Genomic DNA, 24,865 nt, shown 5'->3' with positions numbered 1-24,865 from the left:
AGAGAAGAATGAGACATTTTTTTTTTAACTCTCTCTCTGCCTGTCTGTCTGGCAGTCCAAAAAAATTGAAAAATCATTCCAAACAAGAAACTTACTGTCTTTTTAAGGACGTTATGAAGGACACAAACAACAACCTTGAATAACTAATATAACATGTTAAATAAGGTGGCGTAAAAGATGCTGCATCAATGGTGGTAGATTTCCAGAATATTTTTTCTACGACCTTTAAAATCTTAATTTTATTTCAATTGAATTATATACTTGAACACTGTTGAACATGAATCGCCATCTGAGCACTTTCAAAACCTTTTCGTTTAGCAGGACCTGGACAAAATATTATGCCATTTTACATCATCATAACCAAACAAATTTGCCGGTCAGACCCCACACACGTCCTATTTTCTCAAGACAGCACAGGGTAAGGTGTTCCATAAAGTCTCTAGTTATTAATATTTTACATGTGACTGGGATACTTAGTGATACTTTAAATTTTTTGAAATCGAAAGTACTAACACTGTGCAGACCATTGGTGCTGCCGAAGCAGTCTCCTGGGCTATTGGGCACAATCCTGGACAGGTCGCCACTCTGACGCAGGATACTCAAATGGCACAATCATGCCAGCAAGTTGGTACTCAGTTTGCCGACCTCAGAAGGACAATAGGCTGAGTCAACTCCACCTGGTATTAATTCAACAGCTGACAGGATTTGAACTCTGGACCTGAGAAGCCCAAGCCCACCACCACCATAACCATTAAGTCAACACCAGGCTTACTAACTCTGGAAAAGCAACAAATCTCATTTAACACAAAGCAAACCAGTTAAAGCAAACCCACCTGAGGGTAATCTCAGTTCCTTCCATAAAGCTCTGAACAAGTGTGTATCTACCCTCACGAGAGCCAGAAAACAACATCTTTCCAAGCTCAGGTCTGAATTCTCAAACCTCTCTCCCTTCTCAAAATCCTGGTGGCATCTAATCAAATCTGTTTCTGGTGTATGTTCCCCCTCCATCCCTCCCTTACCTCAAATGGCTGCACTGCTGATACCTCACGTGAAAAGACTAAATGCCGAAACTCGGTGTTTGCATCTAAATCTTGTGAACGAAACCCATCACTTTCTGTACCCACCTTACCCAGTCACACCCAACTGTCCCTGGGCTCTGTGTCCTTTTCGTCTGCTAAAGTGGAGATCTTGCTGTCAAACCTCGACTCAGATTCTGCAACCGGTCCAGACGGCATCAGCCCAGGTGTCCTAAAAACCTGCTCTTCTGCTCTTGCTCACCCTCTCTCTGTTCTATTCACCCTCTCATTTGCTCAAGGTCATCTGCCATCTGCTTGTAAATCAGCAAACATTACTGCCCTGCATAAAAATGGTGCAAAAACAGATCCATGCAACTGCAGACCAATCAGCCTTCTCCCAATCATCAGCAAGGTTATGGAATCCATCATCGCCTCAGACATTAAATCCTTCCTCTTCTTCAATGGCTTGATTTCCAATCATCAATTTGGTTTCAGACCAGGTCACTCTACCCTGGATATGCTGCATTTACTCTCCCAACAATGGATGGAGGTCTTCAATGCCGGACATGAAACCAGAGCCATATCCCGAGACGTATCACGTGCTTTTGACACGGTCTGGCACCCTGCCCTGCTCACCAAACTCTCTTCCTTTGGTATCCAAGGCCATCTCCACTCATGGCTCGCAGACTTCCTTTCCTGTCGCAGCCGTGTGGCCCTAAATGAACAGTAGCCCGTTTCTTTTTCTGGTTTTCATCAATGATCTCTCCGATCCTCGAGAAAATACTCTTTATCTCTTTACTGATGACTCCACCCTCTGCCGTACCATCTGTCATACCTCAGACCAGCAAACAGCAGCTTCTTCGCTCACTGCAGATCTGAATAAAATCACAAACTGGTCCAACACGTGGAACATGTCTTTCAATCCGGGTAAATCTCACACTCTCACCATGTCTCTCTGAAAGGACCGTTCGGAACACCTCCCCCCATCTACTTTCTCAACAATCCTCTGGAAGAAGTCCTTTCTTTCAAGCTTCTGGGTCTCACTATCTGCCATGATCTTTCCTGGGACAGCCACAATTCCAACCTGGCCTCCAAAGCCAGTCGCCGACTGGGAATCCTTCCTTGTGCAAAGTCCTTCCTCGGCCCACCTGAGCTTCTGACCACATGCAAAGCTTTCGTCTGCAGCCTGATGGAGTACTACTCTCCCCTCTGGGCTGGTGCTCCTGCTTCTCACCTTTCTCGGCTTCTCGCTGTGGAAACCAAGGCATTGAGGATCATTGGTATCTCCCGCAATGAGGCTGAGTCTTTGGGCCTCTCACTCTCTCACCACAGGCAGGTTGGTAGTCTTTCTGCCTTCTACCATCTCCTCTCCAGTCTCGCCCCCCCCGACTCTGTCTGCGATTTGTCCCCACCATATTTCCGCAGGGCACTCAAGGTCCACCAGCAACCCCCTTCTGGTAAAACTACCAAAATCACGAATCTGCTCACCTTCACTCTTTCATTCCTCTTTTTTCCCACCTTTGGAATAAACTCCCTCACTCTGTTCAATTCCATTCTTCCCTCCAGGCCTTCAAAGCAGCTGTTCACCACCACCTCTTATCATTCCCCATCCAAATCCTCGATCTTTTCTACCCCCATTAATCCACCCCAAACCCACCTCCTTCAAATTCTCTGCTTTCTTTCCTGAAAGTCCCTGTAATGTCCATCATGTATACCCCATGCCCCTCCCCCAACACAAATCCTTCTCCCTTCCACAGATCTCCTAATGCCTCTGTTCCCCACTGTTTTGTCCTTCCCACTCCCACCCCTCTTGTCTCTTTCCCCCCCTTGCTGTGCATTGTGGTTAGCTCTCATACGAGCCTCGACAAGGTGTACAACCCCCCCCCCCAAAAAAAAACAATCTCATGAATAAGCTGGAAAATTTAAAAGCCTTGAGAAACCAGACCTGTTGGCGTTAATGGTTAGAGCGGACGTTCTGAGTCTCGACCCCTGCCGAGTCATACCAAATACTTCAAAAATGGTGCTGCTCCCTTACTTGATGCAGAGCATTAAAAAAAATGATCAAGCACGGACAAACAACCACAGGTTGGCGGCCATTGCACAAGCTTGATGGGCTAAGGACCATGCATTGGATTCATTGTGAGTGAACTCAAACAAAAGTGACAAATGCGCCATTGAGAAGTAAACCGGGCTATTCCACATCCAAGAGCAACACAGTGCACCAAAGTAATCTCTCAATGTCATTACAGCCACGGTATTAATGGCAGTGTTGAACAAAATGTTTTGAGGCTGATACTGATCTTTGTTCAGAGTGAGTTGAATGGGATCCTAAAATGGGAAGGCGAACTCAGAACCCATTGTGCTCACAACTTGTACCATGTTCGACATCCCACTTCACTTCTCAGTGGTCAAATTGAACACCCTCAGCAGTATGAAAGAAGGTGTTCGTCGCACGTTCCACGAAGACGACGAACGAAAATATCCTGCAGAGTTCCCCAGAGTGCCTCGGCCAATGGAATACAAAATTGCTTGCTGTTCAGGGACTTCGGTTGGTTATGAACTTTAATTACAAGGAAAACTTTGCAACGCACATGGTGTAATTTTGTTAGTGTTCACGCTGCGAGTTATTATCCGCTGCTTGTGAAATGAAACAATAAACTTACACGTGGATATCACCCATGCAAAATTAACTCCTATAAAACTTGCCGGTTAAAAAAAAACAAGTTTTTAACCATGCTCTCGGAAGCCTCACAATGTACAGCAATTGAAATAGCTCAGAAGAATATGTGTGCTCGGGTTAGAATATGTATGCAAGACCTATGTCGGGATAACTTGACCGGGATAGATTGGGTACAGGAACAGGAAAAGGGCACAGCGGATGAGGATTCATAAATCTAATCCAGGTCCCTGCATTTTGTAAGAGGTGACTAAAGGGTTGGTGCCAGTTAAGGCATCTGGCCATAAAAAACATTTCCTCAAAAATGGTGTGTGCGTGTGTGTGTGCGTGTGTGTTCTTGCCAACGGTGCACACATTTAAAGGTGACTATTATATGTAGCCATCACTTAACTGGGCTCGCAGGATTGCATGGAGGGATGAACACCTGGCTCTGAGTTGTCTAGCCTGGTTTTGAAACCCGACACAGCTCCAAACTGTCGTCCTCGTGTTTCACAGGCCGGGTGAGGCCTCAATGTGTGTTGTCACTCTGATGGACGTTCAACTATGCAGTCGGATGGCAGGATGCTTAATAGAAAGGAGGGGGAGCAGCAAGATTTGTGGTGGTCCTCGAGTAATAAATTCGGACTTTTTTTTTTAGACTAGAAACTGAAGATATGGTTGGAGGGTCGGGGCAGCAGGAGGTGGTTAACAAGAGGGAAAGGTTGAAGGTGTTGTACACAAATGCCAGGAGCTTGAATGGAAAGATGGAAGAGCTGGAGGCTAGGATGGATGGCAAGGGGAATGACATAGTTGCTGTAAGTGAGAAGTGGTTTAGTGAGCAATCCAACTGGAGGACAGGAATTCAAGGCTACAGGGTTTATAGGTGTGATAGGAAAGAGAAAAGGGAGGAGGTGTGGCAATCTGGGTGAAAGACAGTCCTTGTATTGCAAGAAAGGCATGACATTGAGGAGTGAATTGATGGAGAGTATTTATGTGTGCATGTAGGCTAGAGATTGGAAGAAGAGTAAGATACTTGTATGATGTTTGGATAGCACTCCTGGTGTGAGGGATGAGCAGGAAAGATGGATATGTGGAGAATTCAGAAAGGCATGTGATAAGGGAAGAGTTTTGATTTTGGGGGATTTTAACTTGACTGGGATAGATTGAGTACAGGAACAGGAAAAGGGCACAGCAGATGAGGATTTCTAAACCGAGTCCAGGATTGCCTTTTTAACCCAGTTTGTACAAAAGCCCACAAGAGGGGATGGGGGTAAAGGGGGGGGGAGGGGTGCTGTGTTGGATCTCTTTTTGAGTAATGATCCCAATATGGTGTTGGAGGTGGATGTATGGGGGATGGGGGGGGGCAGCAAGCGAACACAATGTAGTAAGTGTTACTCTATCACTGAGATGTGAAGTTCGGGGTAGTGGTGTAAGGCTGTTTGATTTTAGGAGGGTAAGCTTTGAGAGTGTGAGAAGTGATTTTGTAGCCTTAGATGGGGTAAAGTTAATGAGTGAGCTATTTGCATCGGAGAAATAGGCAACCTTAAAGGAACAAATATGTGGGGTGCAGGGTATGTATATTCCAGTGAGGCGTCAATGTTGGGGCAGAAAAATATCAGGGTGGTTGAGCAAGGAGGTACGCAGTGTAATTAGGGATAAGCAGAGGGCATACATGCAATACAGAATAACAGGACTGGAGTCTGACAAAGACTAGTTAAGAAAATAACACAGCAGGCCAAAAGAGAATATGAAAAAGACATGGCCAAGAATATTAAACATAACAGCGAGACATTATCTATATACTGTATATAAAAGCGAAATGTTTGTTTGTTTGTGACCCTACTCCTCTGAGGCCCAAGGTTAATTGCTTCAATACTTTATATGATCATATTTTTTAACCACGATGCACCTAAATAGGGGTTTTAAACAGTCATTTTCTCACAATTCATAATTTATGAGCATGAAGCTGCCACCTGTCCCCATCTTCTCAAGGGTAAATCTATATATGCAATGCTTCATGAAAAAAGGCCCAATTTTTTGGGATTTCAAGCCGGATACCTATATAATTGGTGAGATGGTTTGAGCTCTGATCATCAAATATGGCATCAAATGTGAAAAATAACTTGATTAAGACGTTACCATGATTGGTAAGATCGGTGAAGGAGTCACGTGACCTGTCAAATGCGCTCATTAAATCATTCAAAACCTGAAAATAGCACAAACACAACCTATACATCGATTTAAAGGTAATTTCACTGCTCATCTAACGACATAACTCTCAAAGGTGAAGAAATAGCTTGTAGAAATAAAGGTTACCACCTTAGATAACTTCACCAAATATACACCCTCAAAATATACATCCTCCAGTTGAAAACAAGAGATTTTGATCCGTATACCTATATAGTTGTTTAGAGAATTTGTATATAGATCTGAGAGTGTTGTTGCGATTGTCTGATGACAAAGCAGATTTTGAATATCTTATTTAATCAAGTCGTGATGATCTCGGGTGATTGTATTGGGACAATTGGCGAGTTTTAAACTAAGGCTGTTACAAGTTCCCATAGGCTGTAGTTTGAAAATTACAAGCCATACAGATTAAACAAATATACTGAAACACAAAAGAAACTTACCACTTGTTTGAAATGTAATAAAATTGTAACAGTTCAAAATAAAACAAACCAACAATTGCTAATTGAAACATTGGCATTTTATTGATGACATGTCAAGTTTTTGACCAAGATACACCATCTCATAAGTTTGTTCTACAGTACAGAACAGCACAGGGTGCAATGTCAGTCCCCTTTCAACAGCGTGTGTGGCCACCATTGTTTTGGATACAGGCAGTGCATCGTCAGTGCATACTGCCTACCAGTCTTTGGATGGATTGCTGCTGGATTCTGTCCCACTCAGTCCTCAATGTCTGAAGCCATCTGACTTAGGACCATCTGCCTGTCCTGCCTTGCAGTGGTGACTCTTGGCCTCCCTGATCGAGGTCTATCATCTGCAGAGTTGTGGAGGGTGTCTCTGTCCACCAGGGCCGATATCGTCTGGTGTGAACAGCCAAGGCGACGTGCCACCTCGCGGTAGCTCAATCCGCCTTGCAGTATGCCCAAGGCACATTGCCGTTGATCCCTTGACAATCGTGGCATGTTGATTGAAATGCCCATTTTGCACTGGACTTTTTAAAGCCAATATCAAGACATCACGTGCAGCTCATTAAAATCATCCTGTACCCCTTGGCTAATCACTGACAGTCAAAACGACTGTTCAACAGCTGTGCTATGAAGTGACCGTTGAAGGTTCAAGTGACCATCCGTGACCGTTTTGTCTGACAGTGAGGACACTATTGTCCACAAATAAGTTCACACATTTACTACACGCAGTGTTATTGCTGATATTTGAAGGTTTAAAAGGTGGTAAGTTTATTTTGCGTTTCAGTCTACATTAAATTAAAGCCAGATCAGCCACGCATTCAATGATCCACGTGAGATGGGCGAAAAATCGAGATTTGGAGTCGTTAAGGCACACGTGAGGCAGTTGTACCATCATAAACGAGGCTATATCCACATATACAATGCCAGCCGCACAAATCCATGTGCCACCATCTCCAATCCTCCACATGCCAATGTCTAAACCTCCAACAACCACCTTAGAATAAGGTGAGTTGTTTTGCTGCTTGTTTGTTTGTGACCTCATTGCTTTGAGCTCCCAAGATTAATCGCAATGAAATTTTATACGATCATATTTTTAACCACGATGCGCCTGAATAGGGGTTTTAACAGTCATGAGGAGGTCATTTGGCTCGTTATCACTCCTGTACACCCTATAGACCCCATTAGACCATTGAGACCCCTTCGACCTTTACACCCTTTTAGACCCTTTTGCGACATATACACCTCCTTCAACCCTTTCAACAAATCAGATCTATAGACTTTTTTAAAGACACTTTGGACACTTTAGACCCCTTTTGCTCTTTCACACTTAGACCCTTTTAGATCTTTAGACCCATTTAGACTCTGTAGGCTCTTTTAAGACCCTTCTACCCATTTCAACCCATTAGACCCTGAGAAGACCCTTTGAACATGTAGACCCCTTTATGACCCTTAAACCTTTTATGCCACTTAGATCCCTTCAACCCATAACATCTTTAGACCCTTTTGACCTTTTAAGACACTTAAGCTACTTTCGACTCCTTAGAAAACTGAAAAGAAATTCCCCCGAAAATCGTTTTTGACGACCTTTTTCGTGCACCATTCACGTTGCATCACAAGTTGCGATTACGAATATAAACTGACATCCCAAAGAACAACTGATGATGAAAAGTGAAACTGAAATGACTGACCTATGGATCATTGGATGAGAAACCATAATGAATTGCTATGGGAACGACCGAATGGAAATTGCCGAAAGCAAAGGTATGGGGAGTATTGAAAGGGGGGGGCAGGTTGGGGACTGAAGAAGCGATGTGGATAGGGATAGGTGCCTGTAGGTGGTCGGTTGGCATGGAAAGAACTTTGGTGGTCTTCCGTCAGGTGGTAGGCTCAAAAGTGCCTGAAGCCATTTCCCAACCGAGCTTTCATACTATCACCCTGGCTCCCAAGCAGTACTTCGGAGGTACAACAGGCATGGATTGGAAATCTTCACTGGTGGAATGGAACGAGGTTGGCAAAGTTATCGGCTCCACAGACTGCAATATCTGCACACTGAATATTTACCATGAATTCCTGTTTCTACCAATACACACTCATTTGAGGTGAGACGTTGCTCATTTGAGGTAAGACGTCTACGAACTCATCAGCGACGGGTACTCTTCTAGTTTAAGTATATAAGGGGTAAAGAAAGGGATAAGAGGATTGTGGACTCATTAAAGGAATAGCACAGGAGAATTGGTGGATGATCAGGGTGAGATGACATGCTTATTAAACCATTTTTTTGCTTCTACATTTACAGGGGAACAGGCAGGGAAACTTACAATCGTGGAGAGTATCTACTGTATCTCAGGGGTGAGCAAGGGCTTTTAGAAGAGATCCAAGTAAGAGTAGGGGTGTGAAGAATCAGCTAGAAAAATTAAGGACAAAGATCTAGCACCAGATCATATGCATCCTCGAGTAATGTGGGAATTGGCAGAGCAGATCAGCTTGGTGTTAGCAGATATTTTTTAACAGCTTGTTGGAGTCAGGTCAGATACCAGAGGGTTGGAGAGCAGCAAATGTAACAACACCATTAAAGAAAAGTTCCAGAGAATAATTGGGAAAGTATGGACCTGTTAGCTTGACATTAGTTGTGGGGAAGGTGTTGGAGACATTAATTAAGCACCAGATAGGGAAACATTTGAATAATTTCAAACTGATTAAAGGTAAGCAGTATGGGTTTACCAAAGGGAGATCATGTTTAACAACTTTAGTGGAGTTTGATGAAGTAGTTTCAGAATGGGTGAATGAGGGAAGTGCAGTGGATGTAGTACAAATCTAGACTTTCAGAAGGTATTTGATAAGGTACTACATAGGAAGTTGTTAGCTAAGGTGAAGGCTTGTGTAGTGGCTGGTCAGGTGGCTAAGTGGTTTTAAAACTGGATTAGTGATAGAAAGGAAAGAGTGGCTGTGAGTGGGAGGATGTCTTGCTGGGAGGATGCAAGTGGTGGGGTACATCGGGGATCGGTATGGGACCATTATTCATAATTTACATCAATGATTTGGAGAGTGGGGCCAAGAGTCAACTTTCTAAATTTGCAAATGACACAAAGCTTGGAGGTAATGTGGAAAGCAGAGAGGAGGGGGGGGGATCAGATTCAAGAAAGTATAGATAGTTTAATAGATTTGGCAAAAGATTAGCAGATGCAGTTTAACATAAAGAAATGTAAGGTGCTGGAGATGGGTAAGAAAAACAAAAGCAGAGATTACATGATACAGTGTTGGGGGATGTCACACAGGAGAAGGATCTGCGGGTGATAATAGGTTCGAGGAGTAAACAGACAGCACAGTGCCAGGCAGCTATAGGAAAAACTAACAGGGTTTTCTGCTGCATTCATAGGGGGGTTAAATTATAAATAAAAAGAGGAAGTGTTAACACTGTATATAATGGGGCCCCATCGCCAAAATATTCATAACAATTGTACGTTTTGTGATAAAAGCACCAAACTTGACACAGAGAAAGAACCATATATTATGAACAAATCTGGTTATTTAGGGATTGCAGATTTGGCCTCTGACAGCCGTGGCAACAATCTTATGAAATGGCCGTCAGTGATTGATACTTCATAGACGAGCTGAACTCTTAGGATACGATGGTGGAAATAAAAGCTAATTACCCTAAAGGTCAAATAAGACATTTGTAAACATGGTAGAGAACAGATTCCTTCTTGATTCGGGCAAAACCACTGCAGGCATCCCATGCAGCCCAGCATGGATACTGATCTGAACTGTTGACACCGATGTTGTGGTGTTGGCCGTGTCTGTAGCCCAGAGACTACAACCAGAATATTAACTTTGGATAGCATTAGGAACTGGCAAGAGTTTCCGGTACCTGGCAGCTCACGAACTAGCAGCTGGCCTGGCACCAGAAAAGGCTTGGGCTCTGTCAATGTTCCATGCTCTGACTAGGTGTGACACCATGTCCAGCTTTGTTGGGTATGGCAAGAAGACTGCCTGGGCAACCTGGACCGTGCTGCCAGAACTCACTGACATACTGCTGAAGTTGCCCTGTGCACTGGAATATATACTTTAAACATGTAGTGTTTCAGGACAGGATAAGAGTGAGACTGAGCAGTGACTGGAGAGTGTGTGCAGTGGCACGGTGTACACCTCGAGGAGACAAAACAAGAGGCAAGAAAAACTGAAGATGGACTACGGCATCAGCAGCACCGAGCAGGAATGAGCCAAGAACAGCTTGATGCCACGATAGCATAAAAAGAGAGAGAGAGGTGAGAGAGAGAGAGGTGAGAGAGAGAGAGGTGAGAGAGAGAGAGGTGAGAGAGAGAGAGGTGAGAGAGAGAGAGGTGAGAGAGAGAGAGGTGAGAGAGAGAGAGGTGAGAGAGAGAGAGGTGAGAGAGAGAGAGGTGAGAGAAACAGAGGTGAGAGAGAGAGGTGAGAGAGAGAGAGGTGAGAGAGAGAGAGGTGAGAGAGAGAGGTGAGAGAGAGAGAGAGAGAGAGAGAGAGAGAGAGAGAGAGAGAGAGAGAGAGAGAGAGAGAGAGAGAGAGAGAGAGAGGTGAGAGAGAGAGAGAGAGAGAGAGAGAGAGAGTGAGAGAGAGAGAGAGAGAGAGAGAGAGAGAGAGAGAGAGGTGAGAGAGAGAGAGGTGAGAGAGAGAGAGGTGAGAGAGTTGAGAGAGTTAGAGAGAGTTAGAGAGAGATAGAGAGAGGTGAGAGAGAGAGAGAGAGAGTGAGAGAGTGAGAGAGTTGAGAGAGTTGAGAGAGATGAGAGAGGTGAGAGATGAGAGAGGTGAGAGATGAGAGAGGTGAGAGATGAGAGAGGTGAGAGATGAGAGAGGTGAGAGATGAGAGAGGTGAGAGATGAGAGAGGTGAGAGATGAGAGAGGTGAGAGATGAGAGAGGTGAGAGATGAGAGAGGGGAGAGATGTGAGAGGTGTGAGATGAGAGAGGGGAGAGAAGGGAGAGGTGAGAGAGGTGAGAGAGAGAGAGGTGAGAGAGAGAGAGGTGAGAGAGAGAGAGAGAGGTGAGAGATGAGAGAGGTGAGAGATGAGAGAGGTGAGAGATGAGAGAGGTGAGAGATGAGAGAGGTGAGAGATGAGAGAGAGGTGAGAGATGAGAGAGGTGAGAGATGAGAGAGGTGAGAGATGAGAGAGGTGAGAGATGAGAGAGGTGAGAGATGAGAGAGGTGAGAGAGGTGAGAGGTGAGAGAGGTGAGAGGTGAGAGAGGTGAGAGGTGAGAGAGGTGAGAGGTGAGAGATGAGAGAGGTGAGAGATGAGAGAGGTGAGAGATGAGAGAGGTGAGAGATGAGAGAGGTGAGAGATGAGAGAGGTGAGAGATGAGAGAGGTGAGAGATGAGAGAGGTGAGAGATGAGAGAGGTGAGAGATGAGAGAGGTGAGAGATGAGAGAGGTGAGAGATGAGAGAGGTGAGAGATGAGAGAGGTGAGAGATGAGAGAGGTGAGAGATGAGAGAGGTGAGAGATGAGAGAGGTGAGAGATGAGAGAGGTGAGAGATGAGAGAGGTGAGAGAGGTGAGAGGGGAGAGAGGTGAGAGGGGAGAGAGGTGAGAGATGAGAGATGAGAGAGGTGAGAGATGAGAGAGGTGAGAGATGAGAGAGGTGAGAGAGGTGAGAGGTGAGAGAGGTGAGAGATGAGAGATGAGAGAGATGAGAGAGGTGAGAGATGAGAGAGGTGAGAGATGAGAGAGGTGAGAGATGAGAGAGGTGAGAGATGAGAGAGGTGAGAGATGAGAGAGGTGAGAGATGAGAGAGGTGAGAGATGAGAGAGGTGAGAGATGAGAGAGGTGAGAGATGAGAGAGGTGAGAGATGAGAGAGGTGAGAGATGAGAGAGGTGAGAGATGAGAGAGGTGAGAGAGGTGAGAGGTGAGAGAGGTGAGAGAGGTGAGAGAGGTGAGAGAGGTGAGAGATGAGAGAGGTGAGAGATGAGAGAGGTGAGAGAGAGAGAGAGGTGAGAGATGAGAGGTGAGAGAGGTGAGAGAGGTGAGAGAGGAGAGAGAGGTGAGAGATGAGAGAGGTGAGAGATGAGAGAGGTGAGAGATGAGAGAGGTGAGAGATGAGAGAGGTGAGAGATGAGAGAGGTGAGAGATGAGAGAGGTGAGAGATGAGAGAGGTGAGAGATGAGAGAGGTGAGAGAGAGAGTGAGAGAGAGAGGTGAGAGATGAGAGAGGTGAGAGATGAGAGAGGTGAGAGATGAGAGAGAGGTGAGAGATGAGAGAGGTGAGAGATGAGAGAGGTGAGAGATGAGAGAGGTGAGAGATGAGAGAGGTGAGAGATGAGAGAGGTGAGAGATGAGAGAGGTGAGAGATGAGAGAGGTGAGAGATGAGAGAGGTGAGAGATGAGAGAGGTGAGAGATGAGAGAGGTGAGAGAGAGATGAGAGAGATGTTGTAGGTAGGCAGGAGATGAGAGAGGTGAGAGATGAGAGAGAGGTGAGAGATGAGAGAGGTGAGAGATGAGAGAGGTGAGAGATGAGAGAGGTGAGAGATGAGAGAGGTGAGAGATGAGAGGTGAGAGATGAGAGAGGTGAGAGATGAGAGAGGTGAGAGATGAGAGAGGTGAGAGATGAGAGAGGTGAGAGATGAGAGAGGGGAGAGATGTGAGAGGTGAGAGATGAGAGATGAGAGAGGTGAGAGATGAGAGAGGTGAGAGATGAGAGAGGTGAGAGATGAGAGAGGTGAGAGATGAGAGAGGTGAGAGATGAGAGAGGTGAGAGATGAGAGAGGTGAGAGATGAGAGAGGTGAGAGATGAGAGATGAGAGATGAGAGAGGTGAGAGATGAGAGAGGTGAGAGAGAGAGAGAGGTGAGAGAGAGAGAGAGAGGTGAGAGATGAGAGAGGTGAGAGATGAGAGAGGTGAGAGAGAGAGAGGTGAGAGAGAGAGAGGTGAGAGAGAGAGAGGTGAGAGAGGTGAGAGAGGTGAGAGAGAGAGAGGTGAGAGAGAGAGAGAGAGGTGAGAGAGAGAGAGGTGAGAGAGGTGAGAGAGAGAGAGAGAGAGAGAGGTGAGAGAGAGAGAGGTGAGAGAGAGAGGGTGAGAGAGGTGAGAGAGAGAGAGAGAGGTGAGAGAGGTGAGAGAGGTGAGAGAGGTGAGAGAGAGAGGTGAGAGAGAGGTGAGAGAGAGAGGTGAGAGAGAGAGAGGTGAGAGAGAGAGAGAGAGAGAGAGAGAGAGAGAGAGAGAGGTGAGAGAGAGAGAGGTGAGAGAGAGAGAGAGTGAGAGAGAGGTGAGAGAGAGAGAGAGTGAGAGAGAGGTGAGAGAGAGAGAGAGAGGTGAGAGAGTGAGAGAGTGAGAGAGTGAGAGGTGAGAGAGTGAGAGAGTGAGAGGTGAGAGGTGAGAGGTGAGAGGTGAGAGAGAGTGAGAGGGTGAGAGGTGAGAGAGAGAGAGAGAGAGAGAGAGAGAGAGAGAGAGAGAGAGAGAGAGAGAGAGAGAGAGAGAGAGAGAGAGAGAGAGAGAGAGAGAGAGAGAGAGAGAGAGAGAGAGAGAGAGAGAGAGAGAGAGAGAGAGAGAGAGAGAGAGAGAGAGAGAGAGAGAGAGAGAGAGAGAGAGAGAGAGAGAGAGAGAGAGAGAGAGAGAGAGAGAGAGAGAGAACAGCACCGCCAAGGCCGAAATGAGCCAAGAACAGGTTGATGCCATGACAGTGGAAAATAGAGAGAGGGAACAGCACCACTGAGGGGGAAATGAGCCAAGAACAGCTTCAGGACATTTGAGCTGAACAGAGAGGGTGCCAATATCAGAGATGGATGTATTATTAGTAGGTGACGTATGTACAAGACAGGAGACTGTGACGGGTTGGGAGGTTGTTTGAAGGCTTGGAGTGGGGAGAGGATTGATGCCTTCGTGTTGAGAGGGGGTAGGTGTGGACTTGGTTTTGGGAGGTGGACATTGAGGACTTGGGGCTCGTGAGAGGGAGAGGGGTGTGGTGGGATTTGAGGCCTTGAAGTCACATTTTGCATTCTGTAGAATTTCCATTGTTCCCTGCTAGTTACTACTAATACTTCTTTAATGACCCCTATTATTCCCACCCATTTATGAGGTCACCCCGGGAAAGCCTTTGGCCCAAGTCTTTCACGAACAAGCTTGGCCATGCCTGATGTCCGGCTGTAGACAGCAGGAATTTGGAATTTGTTGAGTGTGATGGGAATAACTCACCTACATTTAACAGAAGACACTGTGGGATATTTGCAGTCCATTAACTAATCAAATTAGATGGGTACAATCAGTTTAAGTTCAACCAGTGGGACGGGTGCAATTTGCAATGCAACATCCTGCCTGTGTAGCACCATTCCAACAGTTTACATCCCACCAGACTCGCCGAAAAAGAGCAAAGGTATGTCAAAAATATTCATGATAAACATATAAAGAGAAAAGATGAGAATAATGGACAATAAAAGTGATTTGTAAAGGAAACCAAGTCTACAGTTGAGTGCTCTTTAACATTTGCATTATATTTTTCCACTGAGAGCCATCATAAAATAACAAGCATGGAAAGCCTTCGTTGAATCAAAGCTGGGAGGGCTTGGGAATAGACAATACTGGAAATTCCTTGAAGATGTGAAGCTATACCAGTTTATAGTGCCCTTGGAGCTGAAAAATGAAACCCCAAATCTGATTCCTACAGATGATTCAGTGGAAATGAATAGCATCCTTGTCGCTGAAGCAGATTAAAGATTCGTGCTCATTTTCCCCAAAATGTTGATTGAAAATCACTCGAGTCGAGTAATAACTTTTTGCCTTGCAATGCGGCGGCCGTCTCTGATGAAATGGCTGAGCCGCTTGATTTATCCAGTCTGATGATGAAATAAAATTGTCAGGATTTACTGCGAAGCTAATGATCATCTTGAAGCAGAAAAATATTCACCTACATATGCTAGAGGTCACCACGAGAGGTATCTGGGTTGTAAGTAACATGTAAAATGATGATGGGAAGTCATAAAGACAGCTGTTAACGGAACGGTGTCAGTAAGAAACGAGAACAGCATTCGGTAGAGCGAATACCAGGCAGAAGTTTACGTTTTGTATCCCACTGATGGGCTGGATCTGGATTCGGACCTGAACCAAAATCGAATTGGCTTGTTCTTGGCACATACCTAACTCATCCACTACGTTTTTTTTTAATATCATGCTAGATATCGTTTTTGGCCAGCTAAGTCGACAGTCACTTAAATGGTGGATGGTGAACAATCTCTCAATGGTGACGAATCACTTAAAAAAAAAAAAAATAAATAATTCCTATCCAGATCCAGAACCAGATCTTCACCATAATTGAATGAATTGGTCCGTGTCACACACCCAACTTGTCCAACCAAGTTTCACCCGAATCCATCCATAACTTTTGAGATCTCTCTCTCTATATCGAGTGCAGCCAGTGGCTGCTGGTTGCATCATTGGTTGGGACGCGGCTATACCGCTGATGCATTGTCCCCCTTACCAGTACACTGGTACTCATTTTGCCGACCTCGGAAGGATGACAGGCTGAGTCAACCTCCTGGTGTATTAATTCAGTGGCCCAACGAGGCTTGAACTCAGGACCCTAGGATCCCAAGCCGCCACCCTAACCACGAAGCCAACACCAGGCTACTTTTTGAGATATTGTGCTATATATCCTTTTTGGCGATATCACTCGAAGGTGAAGAATCGCTGAAAAAAATTCTCAGATCCGGATACAGGTTCGGATCTTCATCAATATTGAATTAATTCTTCCACACCACACACCCAACCTCTCCACAAAATTTCGTCTGAATCCATCCACAACTTTTTGAGATATCCAGCTCACAGACAGACAAACAGACAAACAAGCCGGTAGGCAACGAGGGATCCGCTAGGATTGAAGCGCTGGATACGACACTTTTCATTCTGACCGATCCACCGACGAAGATTCATTGCCAAGACATATTGGTTCACATACAATTGTTCCTCTGCCTGGCAAGATTTCTCATATTGCGTATTTTGCCAACTGGCACTCCTCATAAAAAATGACGGTAAATAGACACACTATTTTTGAAGGACTACCATTTGAAAAATAATCGGTTTGCTGGTTGTGCTGTGGAGCCTCGCGTTGCAAACACACACACACACACACACACACACACACACACACACACACACACACACACACACACACACACACACACACACACACACACACACACACACACACACACACACACACACACACACACAGATAGACTTCACTCAATGCTCTTGTTTGACCACACCTCCTGAGCCACACAATATTTTTCATAAGCCACGCCCACTTTCCTACGCCACTCCCACTTTAAATAATAAATAATTGGAGGTGGCGTGTGGGTCGTGGAATCGTTTTCGGTAAATAAATAAATAATTGGAGGTGGTGTGTGGGTCGTGGAACCGTTTTCGGTAAGTAAATAAATAAATAATTGGAGGTGGTGTGTGGGTCTTGATCGTTTTCGGTAAATAAGTAAATAATTGAAGGTGGTGTGTGCATCGTGGAATCGTTTACGGAAAATAAATAAATAATTGGAGGCAGAGTGTGGGTCGTGGAATCGTTTTCGGTAAATAAATAAATAATTGGAGGTGGTGTGTGGGTCGTGGAACCGTTTTCGGTAAGTAAATAAATAAATAATTGGAGGTGGTGTGTGGGTCTTGATCGTTTTCGGTAAATAAGTAAATAATTGAAGGTGGTGTGTGGATCGTGGAATCGTTTACGGAAAATAAATAAATAATTGGAGGCAGTGTGGGTTGTGGAATCGTTTTCGCGAAATAATAAATAATTGGAGGTGGTGTGTGGGTTGGGGAAGTTTTCGGTAAATAAATAAATAATTGGTGGTGGTGTGTGGATCGTGGAATTGTTTTCGGTAAATAAATAAACAATTTAAGGTGGTGTGTGGATCGTGGAATCGTTTTCGGAAAATAAATAAATAATAGGAGGTGGTGTGTGGGTGGGGAATCATTTTCGGTAAATAAATAAATAATTTAAGGTGGTGTGTGGATCGTGGAATCGTTTTCGGAAAATAAGTAAATAATAGGAGGTGGTGTGTGGGTGGGGAATCATTTTCGGTAAATAAATAAATAATTAAAGGTGGGGTGTGGGTGGGGAATCGTTTTCGGTAAATAAATAAATAATTGAGGGTGGTGTGTGGGTGGGGAATCGTTTTCGGAAAATAAATAAATAATTGGAGGTGGGTGTGAATCGTGGAATCGTTTTCGGTAAATAAATAAATAATAGGAGGTGGTGTGTGGATGGGGAATTGTTTTCGGTAAATAAATAAATAATTGAAGGTGGTGTATGGGTGGGGAATCGTTTTCGGTAAATAAATAAATAATTGGAGGTGGTGTGTGGGTCGTGGAATTGTTTTCGGTAAATAAATAAATAATTGAAGGTGGTGTGAGGATGGAGAATTGTTTTCGGTAAATAAATAAAGAATTGAAGGTGGATTGTGGATGGGGAATTGTTTTCGCAAAATAAATAAATAATCGAAGGTGGTGTGTGGATGGGGAATTGTTTTTGGTAAATAAATACATAATTGAAGGTGGTGTGTGGGTGGGGAATCGTTTTTGGCAAAGAAATAAATAATTGGAGGTGGTTTGTGGATGGTGGAATTGTTTTCGTAAAATAAATAAATAATCGAAGGTGGTGTGTGGATGGGGTATTGTTTTTGGTAAATAATTAAATAATTGAAGGTGGTGTGTGGGTGGGGAATCGTTTTTGGCAAAGAAATAAATAATTGGAGGTGGTGCGTGGCTCGTGGAATTGTTTTCGGTAAATAAATAAATAATTGGAGGTGGTGTGTGGGTGGGGTATAGTTTTTGGGAAATAATTAAATAATTGAAGGTGGTGTGTGGTTGGGGAATCGTTTTCGGTAAATAAATAAATAATTGAAGGTGGTGTGTGGATGGGGAATTGTTTTAGGTAAATAAATACATTATTGAAGGTGGTGTGTGGATGGGGAATTGTTTTCGTTAAATAAATACATAACTGAAGGTGGTGTGTGGGTAGGGAATCGTTTTTGGTAAATAAATAAATAATTGGAGGTGGTGTGTGGCTCGTGGAATTGTTTTCGGTGAATAAATAAATAATTGAAGGTGGTGTGTGGGGAATCGTTTTTGGTAAATAAATAAATAATTGAAGGTGGTGTGTGGATGGGGAATTGTTTTCGGTAAATAAATAAATAATTTAAAGTGGTGCGTGGATGGGGAATTGTTTTCGGTAAATAAATAAATAATTGAAAGTGGTGCGTGGATGGGGAATTGTTTTCGGTAAATAAATACATAATTGAAGGTGGTGTGTGGGTGGGGAATCGTTTTCGGTAAATAAATAAATATTGGAGGTGGTGTGTGGGTCGTGGAATCGTTATCGGTAAATAAATAAATAATTGGAGGTGGTGTGTGGCTCGTAGAATTGTTTTCGGTAAATAAATAAATAATTGAAGGTGGTGTATGGGTCGTGGAATCGTTTTCGGTAAATAAATAAATAATTGGAGGTGGTGTGTGGGTCGTGGAATTGTTTTCGGTAAATAAATAAATAATTGAAGGTGGTGTGTGGATCGTGGAATCGTTTTCGGTAAATAAATAAACATATTATTAGAAATCCACAAAGACAGAAATGCCGGTGATTCCATTTATTTTGGATCCTTTTCACTTTGGTCAATAACGTTTGGATCGAGGAGAGATCGAAGGTGGAACGACGGTGTAGTTCTTTACAAACACTGTATACACACCTTAAATGACGGTAAATAGACACCCAATTTTTGAAGGACTACCCTTTGAAAAATAAAACCTCAATCAAAAATTGGCTCGAGTAAAATTTTCTTAATATCTCAAAGTCTTTAATTCCGAAGTCTCGTTTCTCTACATTCAAAACTGAAGGACAAGTATTGAAAATACTGTACGCGGTTTTTCGGCCGCTGCACAGCAACGGGTGGTTGCTTGGCAGCAAAATTCAAACACGCACATTCCCAGTATATATTCCACCTGTTGGCTAAGTTTCATCGAAATCGGTTCGCTGATTCGTGCTGTGGAGCCTCGCGTTGCAGACACACACACACACACACACACACACACACACACACACACACACACACACACACACACACACACACACACACACACACACACACACACACACACACACACACACACACACACACACACACACACACAAAACCCGACAACAAGGGATATCTCATATATAGCGAATCCAACAAGCCGGTAGGCGGCGATGGGTCGCCGAGCATGGAAACTATAAGACATAGAACAAAATGGATGTCATATAGCGGATAGGGAATCACGTTAAGATTATGCATATCAAATCTCATCCAGTTCCATCTGCTGATAACTACTCGGTATCCATTTGAATGAAAAGTACCGAAAATGCGGTTTGAAATCGGAAATCCCCAAAGTTCGAGGGGGTGCTGTGGGTGAACAAAGATCTAAATCGAAAATCTGGCTCGATCGTTTGTGCACAATGTATTCGAGACGATTCGTGTGAATTTTCATGACCATCCGACCATAACCCTAGGAGGAGTAGCATTTGGCGCGAAGGCACCTCCAGCTCTCGCATATTATCGATTTTTGCACTAATTGACCTTTGACCCCTGACCTAAGCGAAATCGGTCAATATGTCCTGAGGCAAAGTTGTAGTACTCATCGAGTACCATGAACCTGCAAAGTTTCATTCGTATCGATGCACTCACCTGGTCGCTCGGGGGCCTTCAATTTTCGCCAATTTTCGCGCATACCCTAATTGTAGGGAGCGCTGGGGGTAAAGTATTCCATGTATCACAAAAACCAGAATAGATTTGATAGAGCATCACCTGTAGATCATTCCTGCCAAATTTCATAACCCTACGTGGGATAATGGCTTTCGGAATTGATTTCGCGTGAACGGTACTGATTTTGAAGGTTTTTCGGTTGTTGCTTGGGAACCAAAGCGTCCCGAGCAAGCATCACAATTTCCAAAGCACTAGGTCATAAGATGTACTTACCAACCGAGTTTGGTCAAAATCCGCCCACGTTTACTACCAATTATGCTGATGACAAACGAACAAACATCCAAACAAACAGACAGAATTACTGACAATAAGAGTCACCTATTTCGGCGATGCAACAGTGGTGAAAACATATTCGCAGTCCACTTTCGGTGATGGAGGTTGAAAAAAAAAAAAAGGTATAAAAGTTAACGACAAGGAGAAGAGGATGACGTTGAGGCAGGGTCGTTTCATTGTGGAGAGCAGTTAATGCATGTAATGGTCTACCTGGAAAGGTGCTGGCAGCACAGACAGTGGATGGATTTAAACTAGAATTGGATGGATACGTATCCAGAATCAGTGAGGATAAAGGGAAACATGAGTGTTGGCAAGATTGTGCATGCTTGATGGGCCCAATGGCCTCCTACTGCGTTGAAGTTCCTCGTGTGATTCCGTGAAAAACCCATGCAATGATTACCGAGCACTTGAGGTAATGGAATGTCAGTCTACTGAATCATTAACATGAATCTGACAGTAGATTACCAATAAGTGGTATGTTCTGGTGAGATGAGGAAGCACAAAGACATCATCTAAATGATAGCACTGCAACGGACGCCAAACAAAGTGGGTGCAGTGACAGCAAAGTTATCAACAGCTGCATTTACATGCGCAAGGGTGTGCATTATTGGGCGAAGAACACACTGGGTGGGTCATGCAGACTGAGATCTACTTAATGCCGAACATTTCAGAGCTTTTGATGTTTAAAGTTAGAAGCTTGCGAGAGCTTTTAAAATGACTTTTACACCCTCAAATATTGCCTAAAATTATCTTAAAAGCGCAATCGGTGCTGCATTATAAAAGTGTAAGTACGTGAATGAATGAATAAATAGATAAAATTAAATACAAATAAATAACTAACTAACTAATAGAAATCATTTCAAAAGCTCAACAAAGACATCTTGAATATGAAATTAATGCACGTGAAACAAGGTTATTTGAGCACTTAATTTCCTTATGCAATGTTTGGTTTGAATATCAGGAGCTTGTTTCCCAAGGTCATTACTTGCGTTGCGCACTTGGCTAAGCGGATAAGCGCTGTGCCATCCTATGGGTTCGCTCGGATCTCTTCAACCTGAGAATGCAGCCTTTTCTGAGCAGGACATCGGGCCCCACAACATCGCACCTGCCACTTCTCTTCACATTATTTTAATAGATGTGACATTTAAGTCACTGCAGCAGATGCTCCGTATCCATGAGTGAGATGGAGAGAGACCAAGCAGAAGTTTGGTGTGAAACATTGCTTCCTGGCTAAACATAGAGCAATGATGGATGGGGTTTTGTTATAAAAGTGTTCCAAAGGAATTAATCATTACCTAGCACCTTGGGAATCATGTCCCAACCAGTGATTCTGGGCTGCCCAAGCCTGGCTAATTTGCATTCAGCTTTGGTAGAATCTGGACTTTTGTTACACCAAGGACATTTGGAGGTTTGTAGAGATAGGGATTAAAAAGGAAAAAGAAACGACGGTCAATGGGAAGTGTGAAGTGCAGATACAGGGCTTTCTCTGCGAGCTTCACGATGTCAGGCGAATTTTAATAAGAAAAGAACAATCGGATCACAATCCTCACAATAGGTGCAAGATCATAAACACTCGACATGTTGTCGTGACTATATACAGTCAAAGCCAAGCCGAAAACAAAGGTAATACGAACTTTCTGTCTCTCATTGTGCTATTTCTTATCATTCTCTTATCGCTCAGGAGGTCCTTAAAATTTTGCGGAGCTGAATGTTAAAGTTCGTAAATCTGGGGAAGTAGATAAGAGTAAATCAGGAAGAACAAACACTCACAGTAAGAAAGATCAGTTGTAGAATCAGACGGTGGGAATTTGCCTTCATGGACCCCAAAAAATACAAGAAATCAAAGGACAACACAAGCAACCACCAAAGGTAAGATAAGTAACAACGTTTTGATGATATATCAACAATATGGACAGCAACCATCAAAGAAGCATTGCGAGACAGAAACTCCCACTATTACTCAGCAATCAGTGAAGACCAATCTGTTGATTTGGCAAAATGACAAATATGTATGAAGCTTTGGATTACATGAAGTTGTCCCAAGATGTGGAGGCTCCAGGGAATTATGTTTTTGAAACAAGGTAAAGCTCATTGAATAATGAGACAACGGAAGGAAAGAGGCCTGCGATGCAACAACACTGGAGTACAGTGAGGAATGAGTGGGCAAGGTGCATGACATAAAACAATAGACAAGCTGAAAAGACAATGGATAGCGACACAGAAAGACAGCACAATGAAAGGTAAATAAGTAGAGCGGAGAGAAAAAGTTATCGCTTTTCAATGGAAGAAAGGTCAGCGAGAATGAAAAAAAGTTGATGAATCGACACTGGAGAAACATGTAGTATTATTGGGCCGCTGCCTTAAAATAATGCAGTAAAGCTGGGATGGATTGGATGGACTCAGGGGCCTGATTCCACAAATGCAAAGACAACAAAGTATTACAAATGAGCAATTAGACAAGTTTGTCTAACTATGTGACAAGGCAGGGCTGGGGAGGAATGAAGAGCAGAGAGAGGAGAGGGGGAAAGAATCGATGATAAGCAGTACAGCACCGCAAGGCCACCAACCTGCCAGTTGTGGGAGAGAAGCAGTCCTCGTGCTTCATCCTCGTGCAAAGAGATACCAACTACCTTCAAGGATTTACACTCCAAAACCTTCATAGATTGCAGGAAGAGAAGCAGCAGCACCAACCCACAAAGGAGAGCCTTTCATTACTAATGTAGTGAAAAAGTAGTGAACACTCGAAAGAGCTCATTAAACTCAAGGAGGGATTTTGCTCGATGAAGACTTCCAAGGTGATGCCCATCCTTGAATGCCAGTTTGTAGGGTTGTTGCGAAAGGCTAAATCGGTGTTGCGAAGATGCAAAGGGCTTTGGACTTCATTACAGAGAGTTGTCCCGAAGATGCTGACCGAGTTTTACTCCTCGGAGTTGGTATATCTAGCTTACCGAAGACAGGTTTGAGGATGAATTCATAATTGTATTTAATATTTTCAAATCATCATCAAGTGCTTTTCATTAATGATAAAATGGAAGTTTGGCGGAGAGGTGAGAATCAGGGAGCTCATATGAGACAGGGAAAAGCCAGTTTCAATGTTCTCCATCCTTTTTGAACTGAACAGCATGTCCACTTCTACTTATCAACCTCTATCTCCCAACTGCTTGGGATCCTAAAGTCCTGAGTTCAAATCCTGTTTTCCCGTTGAATTAATACCAGGTGGGGTTGACTGCCTGTCATTCTTCTGAGGTCGGCAAAATGAGTACCAGCTTGCTGTTATCCTGTGTCGGAGTGGCGACCTGTCCAGGATTGTGCCCAATAGCCTAGGAGACTGCTTCAGCAGCACCAACGCTCTGCACAGAGTATGGTCCCAATGGAAAGATGGATCTCCCACCTGTCTTGACATCTTGGCAGGCAAGGAACCACAAGTAATTTGTGAGTCTTGAGATGACTATTCAGCATGAATCATGGGATGAAAATGGCTGAGGCAAGTTCCAGCATGTTACAAGTTGCTCCCCTCAGTATCATCTCCTTTAAGGATAAAGATTGTACCTCTGGGTTTTCTGAGCATACTGTCATGGACAAGGTCTAATCAAAAAGTCTGGCAACAAACAATGGTCCACACCCACACAAAAGGAAAACATTCTTGATAGATGTAGTCACCAATCTCTTTATCAAACACACAAGACATACTCACATAATAAAATCACAAATTCCATTATATTCTCAGAGTTGTAAATCATGGCATTGTTCCGAAAAAACATTGAATGTATTTCAACTTCAGCCATAACTCACAACGTCCCAGCTCCACAAAGGGGCCATCAAAGCAATGCCCAGGCATGCCAATATACAGACCTCGTGGGCAAGATTCTCAGCAATGATGGAGATGGAAGAGGTGAGTTGAGCAGGAGTTGGGGGTGAAGGGGAGGAAGGGGTGTGGGGAAGAGGGAGGGAGGAGGAAGTGTAGGTAGGAGGTATATCGAGAACGTCATCCAACATACATTAATCACAAAAGGCCAGTGGCTCAAAAGGGAATGGCTTGAACAATGAATCATGGTAACAGCTTTGTCACCGAGAAAACCACTTGATATGAACCTAAGCAGACCTAAAACAGCTGTGGGTCATCAGAAGATTCTCCCTTCTTTCTTCAATGAAGGAGGTGGTAATTAATGGATGTGCCAGAGACTTAAGATCAAAAGGGAAATACAAGAACAACACAAACCCCCCAAAACATTCCACTAGCAGACATTTAGGCAACCAAAACTTTGCAGCTAATGATAACAGCGGAAAAGCTCAGAGTTCAGGTTGATGAAGTTGAAGAAATGGTTTCGAGATTGTTCAGGTGGCAGAATTTCAGACCACATATTTCAATGCCAGGTTGTGTGAAATACAAAAATGTCTATAAACCATTGCTGACCATGTTTCCTTTTTCATCCCTTACAAAACTTTATTTTGAGATCTGATATGAGGGGGATGATCATCAAACTTCCTATCAGATCTCGTGAGAAATTACAGG

General features: G+C 43.8%; 1 protein-coding gene across 4 annotated transcripts in view; it reads right to left on the bottom strand.

The window, feature by feature from the left end:
* Nucleotides 1–24,865, bottom strand: part of LOC147030789 (uncharacterized) — a 682,768-nt gene that overhangs the window by 183,850 nt on the left and 474,053 nt on the right. The gene's annotated exons all lie outside the window — the stretch shown is intronic.

This window comes from Eptatretus burgeri, chromosome 3, assembly GCF_056783735.1.
Source record: "Eptatretus burgeri isolate ZD-2024b chromosome 3, Ebu_testis_v1, whole genome shotgun sequence".
Classification (NCBI taxonomy): domain Eukaryota; kingdom Metazoa; phylum Chordata; class Myxini; order Myxiniformes; family Myxinidae; genus Eptatretus; species Eptatretus burgeri.
This window is presented reverse-complemented; position numbering and strand designations above follow the sequence as displayed.